Below are 6,678 nucleotides of genomic sequence, written 5' to 3'. Positions count from 1 at the left end.
TGGAACCTTGGAGAGAAACCAGAGCTCCCAGGTGATACATGCTTTCAACAAGCCAAGCAGAGGGCAAGGCTCCTGTGTACTGCATTGCTAAGCATTGAAAAGCTTTGTCAGATTAGTGTCACTGCTCCTATTTTACAGATGAGGAAATAGAGGCTCAGAGAATCTATGGGGCCTGCCCAAAGTCACACAATTAGAAATAGACTTGGACCCACCCAGGAGAAAGTAAGTCTTTTGCCTGTAGGTGACATTATGAACCCCTTGGTTGGAGGTCCAAAGACACTGGCTCTTTGTGTGACCTCGGGAGATCATCTCCTCTCTGCGCTCTGCTTCCTCATCTGCGAAATGCCAGGACTGGGCTTAATGATCTGACCCACTCCTGTTCTGTCTTCATAGGACCAGGACAGGCAGAAATGATCCGTCTCCCACACAGCTTGGGCACTTACTGTGTGCAGCACTTTGTCTTAGGAAGAGACTGGAGGGAGGAGGGGCCTGGAGCCCACCTTCAGAGGACTCCCAGTGCACAGGGCCGCAGCCGACAGCACTGCCAGGAGGGACCGGGGAGCCCAGCCAAGCTCCTGTGCACAAATCGCTCCCGGCATATGTTCCTCATTTCATACATCATTTGCAAGGAGCTGCAGCCATTTTGCAAAGTCTCTTCCTGCTCCAGGAGCATCTGGGCTTTGGCTTCTGTCTTTTCTGCTCGGTATCCTGCCCTTTACGTTGTCCCCTTCCACTGCCACCAGCAGCCACAGACAATACTCTGTAAGTCTGGGAGATCCACGTGGAGGTAAGCGGAGTAACTTTCCCCTGGATGGACTTGATGGTGTAAAGAGTGTGCATGGTCCAGGCAGGGTCCTGGGAGATGTGCACTGCAAGGGTGGGGTGGGCGAGTGGTGTGAGTGATGCCTCTGCGAGGGTGCACTGAGGGAGCTGAGGAACGGCTGCGCTGGGATTCACTGAGCAATGCAAACACTGCCAGAGCCAGGCTCCCATGAGGAACTGTTATGATACAGTAATGTGAAAAAATGTCCATGGTATGGTCCACTGCAGGTTGGGAATATCACCGTCAGGTTAGGTTTCAGGGAGTAGCTCGCTGTGTTGGAAGGGCTGGAGGATGTGAGTAATACCACTGTTGGGGGCTTTGCAATGCAGGCAGTGTGCAGAGAGGGCATGCCCATGACTTGCTCAAGTTATCTCCAGGGCTTACTGCATAGTAGGTGCTCAATGAATATTTGCTAAGCAAATGGGTAAATGAACTGAGTGAATAACTCGGTATAACATGGTGCCCAGATATACCGAGTGATCGGACCCAACATTGCCAAGGACTCCTCCCAGCAGCGCTGCCCCCAGGGCCTGCCCGGTACATCAGCAACCACAGATGCGATGGAAACAGGTCTTCTGACCCAATCAGAGGGACCAATTCCATCTTTCTTTCTCTCTATCTCTTTATTTCTCTCTCTCTCTCTCTTTCTCTCTCCTGCTCAATCTCTGTCTCCTCTTTCAGTCCCTGGTTTTGTGGCTGGAAGGAAAACAAAAAAGCTCTCCCCTTCCATGCTGGAGCCCCTCGCCAAGCCTGAGCTTCCCGGAGCCCAGGCTGTTCACTCCCCACAATCTTTCGAAAGCTGGGCCTGCAGCTCAGAGCCAAGGATGTGAGGAAGTTGGAGCTCTGGCTTCCACCCACCCGCAAGGACAAACCCCAGCCCAGCTACAGTGGCCGTGGAGCCTGCTGGAGCCGATGCCAGACTCCAATCTGGCAGAGCCCACACATACCACCTCCTTGTCCTGGGGTGCCTACTGCCTGCCCTCTCCAGCCTGAACCCCAGGGGAGCCCTGAGCAACAGGGCTGCTGGGCTGTACCTAGGGCCTAATGCATATTCTTGTTCTTTCTCTATTCTTCCATTTGGTGGAGTTCATGAGGACCTGCTACATGCCAGGCACACACTCAGGCTTGGGGATCTCACAGTGAGCCAAGCTGGCAAGGCCCCTGCCCTTGAGGACCTGACATTCTAGCAGAAAAGAAAGCCGGCCAGGCGAGGTGGCTCACGCCTGTAATTCCAGCATTTTCAGAGGCTGAGGCGGTCAGATCATGAGGTCAGGAGTTCGAGAACAGCCTGGCCAATATAGTGAAACCCCACCTCTACCCAAAATACAAAAATTAGTCAGGTGTGGTGGTGCATGCCTGTAGCCCCAGCTACTCGAGAGGCTGAGGCAGAAGAATCACTTGAACCCAGGAGGCAGAGGTTGCAGTGAGCTGAGATCTTGCCATTGCACTCCAGCCTGGGCAACAGAACAAGACTCCATCTCAAAAAAATAAAACAAAAAAAAAGAGAGACAGAAAGAGAAGAAAGCCAATAAACTATCAACAAACCAAATGAATATGAATATTTTAGGTGGCAAGAAGTACAACAAAGACAACACAAAGCTGTGCTGGTTTTTCTGAATTTCTTCCCCTGGCTTCTATTCCATTCTTTTCCTCTCTCTGATCTGCTCCGTGCCCTGGGGCTGAGCCCTGTAGAAGCACCCCTGGGCTCCCTTGCCTTTGGCTGTCTTCTACTTGGGTTCAGGCAATGGGAGACCTCAGCAGGAAGCCAGAGCAGTGGAGGAGAGAAAAGTTCACGCGTTTCTTCTCCTGCCCTCCTTTCTATGTTGCCCAGGTTCTAGCAGTGGCTGCAACTTTCTGTGATTCTGGCTCAGCTCTCCTCAGGTTCTGCTAGCACATTCCCCCCCCCGGACCCCTCAGGCCCCAGGTGCGAGCATCTTCCCACAGTTGCTAGCTGCAGAGTCCCTTACCCTTGCCCACACTCTTCAGATTCCCAGCCGAGTGTGCCCTGCTATTCCTGCTGGGCCCCTGACCGATACTCAGGTAGATGGTATCGGATGTGCTGGGTGACAGGGCATGGTCGGGGAAGGCCAGTTCAGGCTTGGGTTGTTAAGGAATGGAAAGCTGGCCAGCATATCTAGAAAGCAGTAAACAAGGGAATAAAGTTGGGGTGAAATTCAAAATAGTTAACAACTGGCTTGGCACAGGCGCTGTCCAATCAGAAGGGACCCCAGCAGTAAATGGTCATTGTGCCTATGAACAAGCATCCTGGGTGATGAGAGAGGCAGTCAGGGGTGCACCAGTCAGGTCCCTAGGACACCAATTGCTCATGCAAACTCCACCTGCAATTTCCTCATGCAATTTCTCCACTTCCTATCTGATGCATTTCTCCCTTTCTCCAAGGGCCACACCAAAGGAGATAGCTGGCTTGGCAGGCGTTTCTCTGACGATTAGCTGTGTGGGCAAACCTTGAGTCCTGGCGGCACTTCTAAAAGGTATGCTGCTGTGGGTTCTGGCTCCAGGCCCAGAGAAGTGTTCAAGAGAAGCCTGAAAATAAATACAGCTCAGAGAGGTTACATGACTTACCCAGGAGCACACAGCCAGGTGAGGAGGCAGGAGAAGAGAGTTTAATAAAGATGCACTTTACAAAAGTGTGAATGAGGAAGTCTCAAGGGTGAGGCAGAACGGCAGGACTGCAACGATCCCATGCAAGAGGGCAAGGGGAGAGCGCTGTTACTAGACGCAGACAGAGTTGTGCAGAGAGGGCTGCCTTGAAAAAAAGCTGGGACCTTCCCTCGAGGACCACATGTAAGATGCAGTGGCCTTAGGGAAAAGCATCAGAGAAACATAAGTCCCATCCCAGCCCTCCTCCCTGTCCTCAGTCTCCTCCTAGTGACACCCACTGGCCAGTGCCACCCAGGAGCCAGAGAATGTTCATTTGGGTCTCCCTCCTGAAGCCTAGAACAGGACGAGAAGGATGGAGCCTGGATCTTGAGAGGCAAATGGGAAATCTCCAGCCCCCAGATCATGTCACACCTTGAAAGTCATGCAAGTGGGAAAATACTGGGAAGGAGAGTGACAAAATCACATCTGGACCCTTTACCTCCATCCACAGGGAAGTGACAACAGGCTCTGCTCATGACAGCCTGGACCAGACACCTCCTAGAAGCATGTGGTGTTGCTGGTTGGGAAAAAGAAGGAAGCTGGGAGCCCAGCCCCCCATGACCAACCAGCTCAGAGAACCCAGGGACCCCAGCCCATGGGAGGAAAACTCGCTGGGCCCTGAACCCCACGAATGTGACACACGGGACCACCCTGGGCGTAATGGGATTTGGTTTCCCTCCACCAGGTAGGCAGCCTTCAGAAATCAGAAAATGCCCGAGGCTTTCCTTGAGAGGCTCCTGCTGAGCTACAGAGGAGGAGCGGAGGAGGAGGCAGAACCCCTCCCAGACCCAGCTTTGCCAGGCTGAGAAGTGGAGAGGTGGTTTTGAAAACCTGCCCATACATTCCCTTCTCCCAACCATCATGAGGGGTAAGACGGAGACACAGAAGAAAGGGAGCAACGCCTTTGTCTGTTCATCTTCGGGAGTGGTCAGGGCGCCCAGACAGGAGGACAAGCTCCAGACCCCAGCGGGTTCGACAGGTGCTTGGAATTTGCAATCAGCAGGGCTTCCAGAAGATTCTACAGGACCTCCAGAAGGATCTGGGGGTTGAATTTTTTTGTAGCTTGAATGTTGGAGTCAAGAAAATCCCTAGACTTGGAATCAGAAGTCTGGGGTTCTAATCATAGCCTGCATGTAGCAGGTGCACACAAACACGGTTTTAAGGCAAGAGAAAGGAAACTGATAACATGGGTTATCATGCCACAGCTCCTCATCTGACCTGTGCATGAGCCAAGCCCTATCTCTACAAATGCACCTGATGTCCTTTTCACATTATCTCAGCAGGAGCCTGAGCCAGGTATTATCCCATTTCACAGAGGAAGAAACTGAGGCTCAAGGAGATTAGATCCCTCTCCCCAGTCCTGCAAGCTGGTCAGCGCAGGAGCCAGGAGGCAAGCCCAGGTCACTGGCGGTAAAAGCATGGGCCCTCCACCACCAGAACTCCTATCTAAGAGGAGAAAGTGCAGTCCCAAAGCCTGGGTTCCCTCAGCAAATGCTGGAGTCTTCAAAAAAGAGTTCAGACGACTCTGTGTTCCACAGCTCCCCGCCTCCTTTATTACAGCCCGGTGCTCTCATTCCCAGACTCACTAGGCAGAGGCTGGATCCTGCCTGATTCATTCCTTTAATCAGAGCTGAAGCAGCTTCCTGAAGAACACTTAGACCCTCGTTAAAATTAAGTCATTGCTTTAATAACCACAGGGCAGAGACGGCTGCAGCTGGGAACATGTGAGCTCTCAGCATTGCCCATGGGTCTTGATGAGCTGGGCACTGCCATGGGATACCAGGTACTCCAGTTTCTCTGCTTCCTATCTGATGCCTTTCTCCTCTTCTTGCAGGGCCACAGCGAAGGAGATAGCTGGCTTGGCAGGTGTTTCTCTAACAACTAGCCATGTAGGCAAACCGTGAGTCCTAGGGGCACTTCTTAAAGGCATGCTGCTGTGGGTTCTGGCTCCAGGCCCAGAGAAGTGTTCAAGGGAAACCTGAAAATAAATACAGCTCAGAGAGGTTACATGACTTGCCCAGGAGCACACAGCAAGCTAGAGGGAGCACAGAGTCTTGAACCCAAGTCTGTATAAAGCTTAAACCCAACTCAATAAATTCGTCCCACCTCATCACGTGGTCTCAGTGTGTCTTCATGGGTCCCGCAAATGCGCCTATTCCGGGGACAAGCGCAACATCACCTGAGAAGACACTACCATTGTTACTCACTAGCTCTGCAAGTCGAGGTAAATTTCCTGACTTTTCTGTGCCTCCAATTCTTCATCTGTCATACAGGATATCAGATCGTTGTGAACCTTGAATGAGATAACAAATGTGCAAATGCTCTGTCTATTGTAAAGCTTGGTGCACATTGAGGATAAGTGGGCCTACGGGAAAAGGCAGATTCCAGCAAACATCAGGGCAGGGACGGGGGAACATTAGGGAAGAGCAGGGGGAGAGGGTGTGGGCTGGGGTGTGATGAATGGGCACCTGCACATTCCCGGGGGGGGAAGCATGCAGAGATCACTGAGACGGAAGCCCAGGGCTCTGGGGGAGATAGGCACTGTGGCTGGACCACATGGGGCTGGGGCAGGGGCAGCCTGGGTGGTTAACAGTGAGTACCTAGAGACCAAGCTCCTCTAGGATGAAGCAAGAAGCGGCCAGGGTCGGGCAAGCTGTGGCTGGCCTGTGCACCACAATGGCCATATCTCCTGTCCTCTGAGCCTTGGTTTCCTCTCTGCACCATGGAGGTAATAGATCTACTTTACAGGGTCATGGTAGGGACTGGCAATGGTGGATGTAAAGTGCCTGACATACAGTAGATGCTCAATAAATGGTTTCCATTGTTATCATGATGATGGCTATGATGATGAGCAAATATCTCTGAATCTACTTCCTAGACTATAAAGTGGAAATGATCAGATCTATGTCACAGTATTCTTGGAATGCTAAAAGGTCATAGTCTACCTGAGACTGCCAAGCACAGGGCCTTATGCACAGCAGGTGCTCAACAATCTATTCTCCCCTTCCTTTCTTTTTCTGACCAATGGACAGGTGTGGAGCCTACAGATAGGCATGGTAAGAAGATAGGCTTTGGTTCCATCCTAGAGGTCCCAGCTTCCTTTGAAAAGTAGTGAGCTCCCCAATCCTGGGAGACATCCAAGGAGAAGTTAGATAACTTTGTGACAAAAATTGGTCACTTTCATTGGTGAAGGA

At 51.8% G+C, this 6,678-nt stretch overlaps 1 long non-coding RNA gene across 1 annotated transcript; it reads left to right on the top strand.

Annotated features, from left to right (window-relative positions):
• Positions 1 to 595: 595 nt before the first annotated feature.
• LOC119468383 lies at positions 596 to 5,594 on the top strand. Its single transcript, XR_005197055.1, has 3 exons — positions 596 to 787; positions 3,224 to 3,424; positions 3,936 to 5,594. It is a non-coding gene; the product is annotated as an uncharacterized LOC119468383 (long non-coding RNA).
• The last annotated feature ends 1,084 nt before the right edge of the window (positions 5,595 to 6,678 follow it).

The sequence above is a fragment of the Cebus imitator genome, unplaced genomic scaffold, assembly GCF_001604975.1.
Source record: "Cebus imitator isolate Cc_AM_T3 unplaced genomic scaffold, Cebus_imitator-1.0 Scaffold420, whole genome shotgun sequence".
Lineage (NCBI taxonomy): Eukaryota > Metazoa > Chordata > Mammalia > Primates > Cebidae > Cebus > Cebus imitator.
Note: the sequence above shows the minus strand (reverse complement) of the source record. Positions and strands in the feature narration are given on the sequence as shown.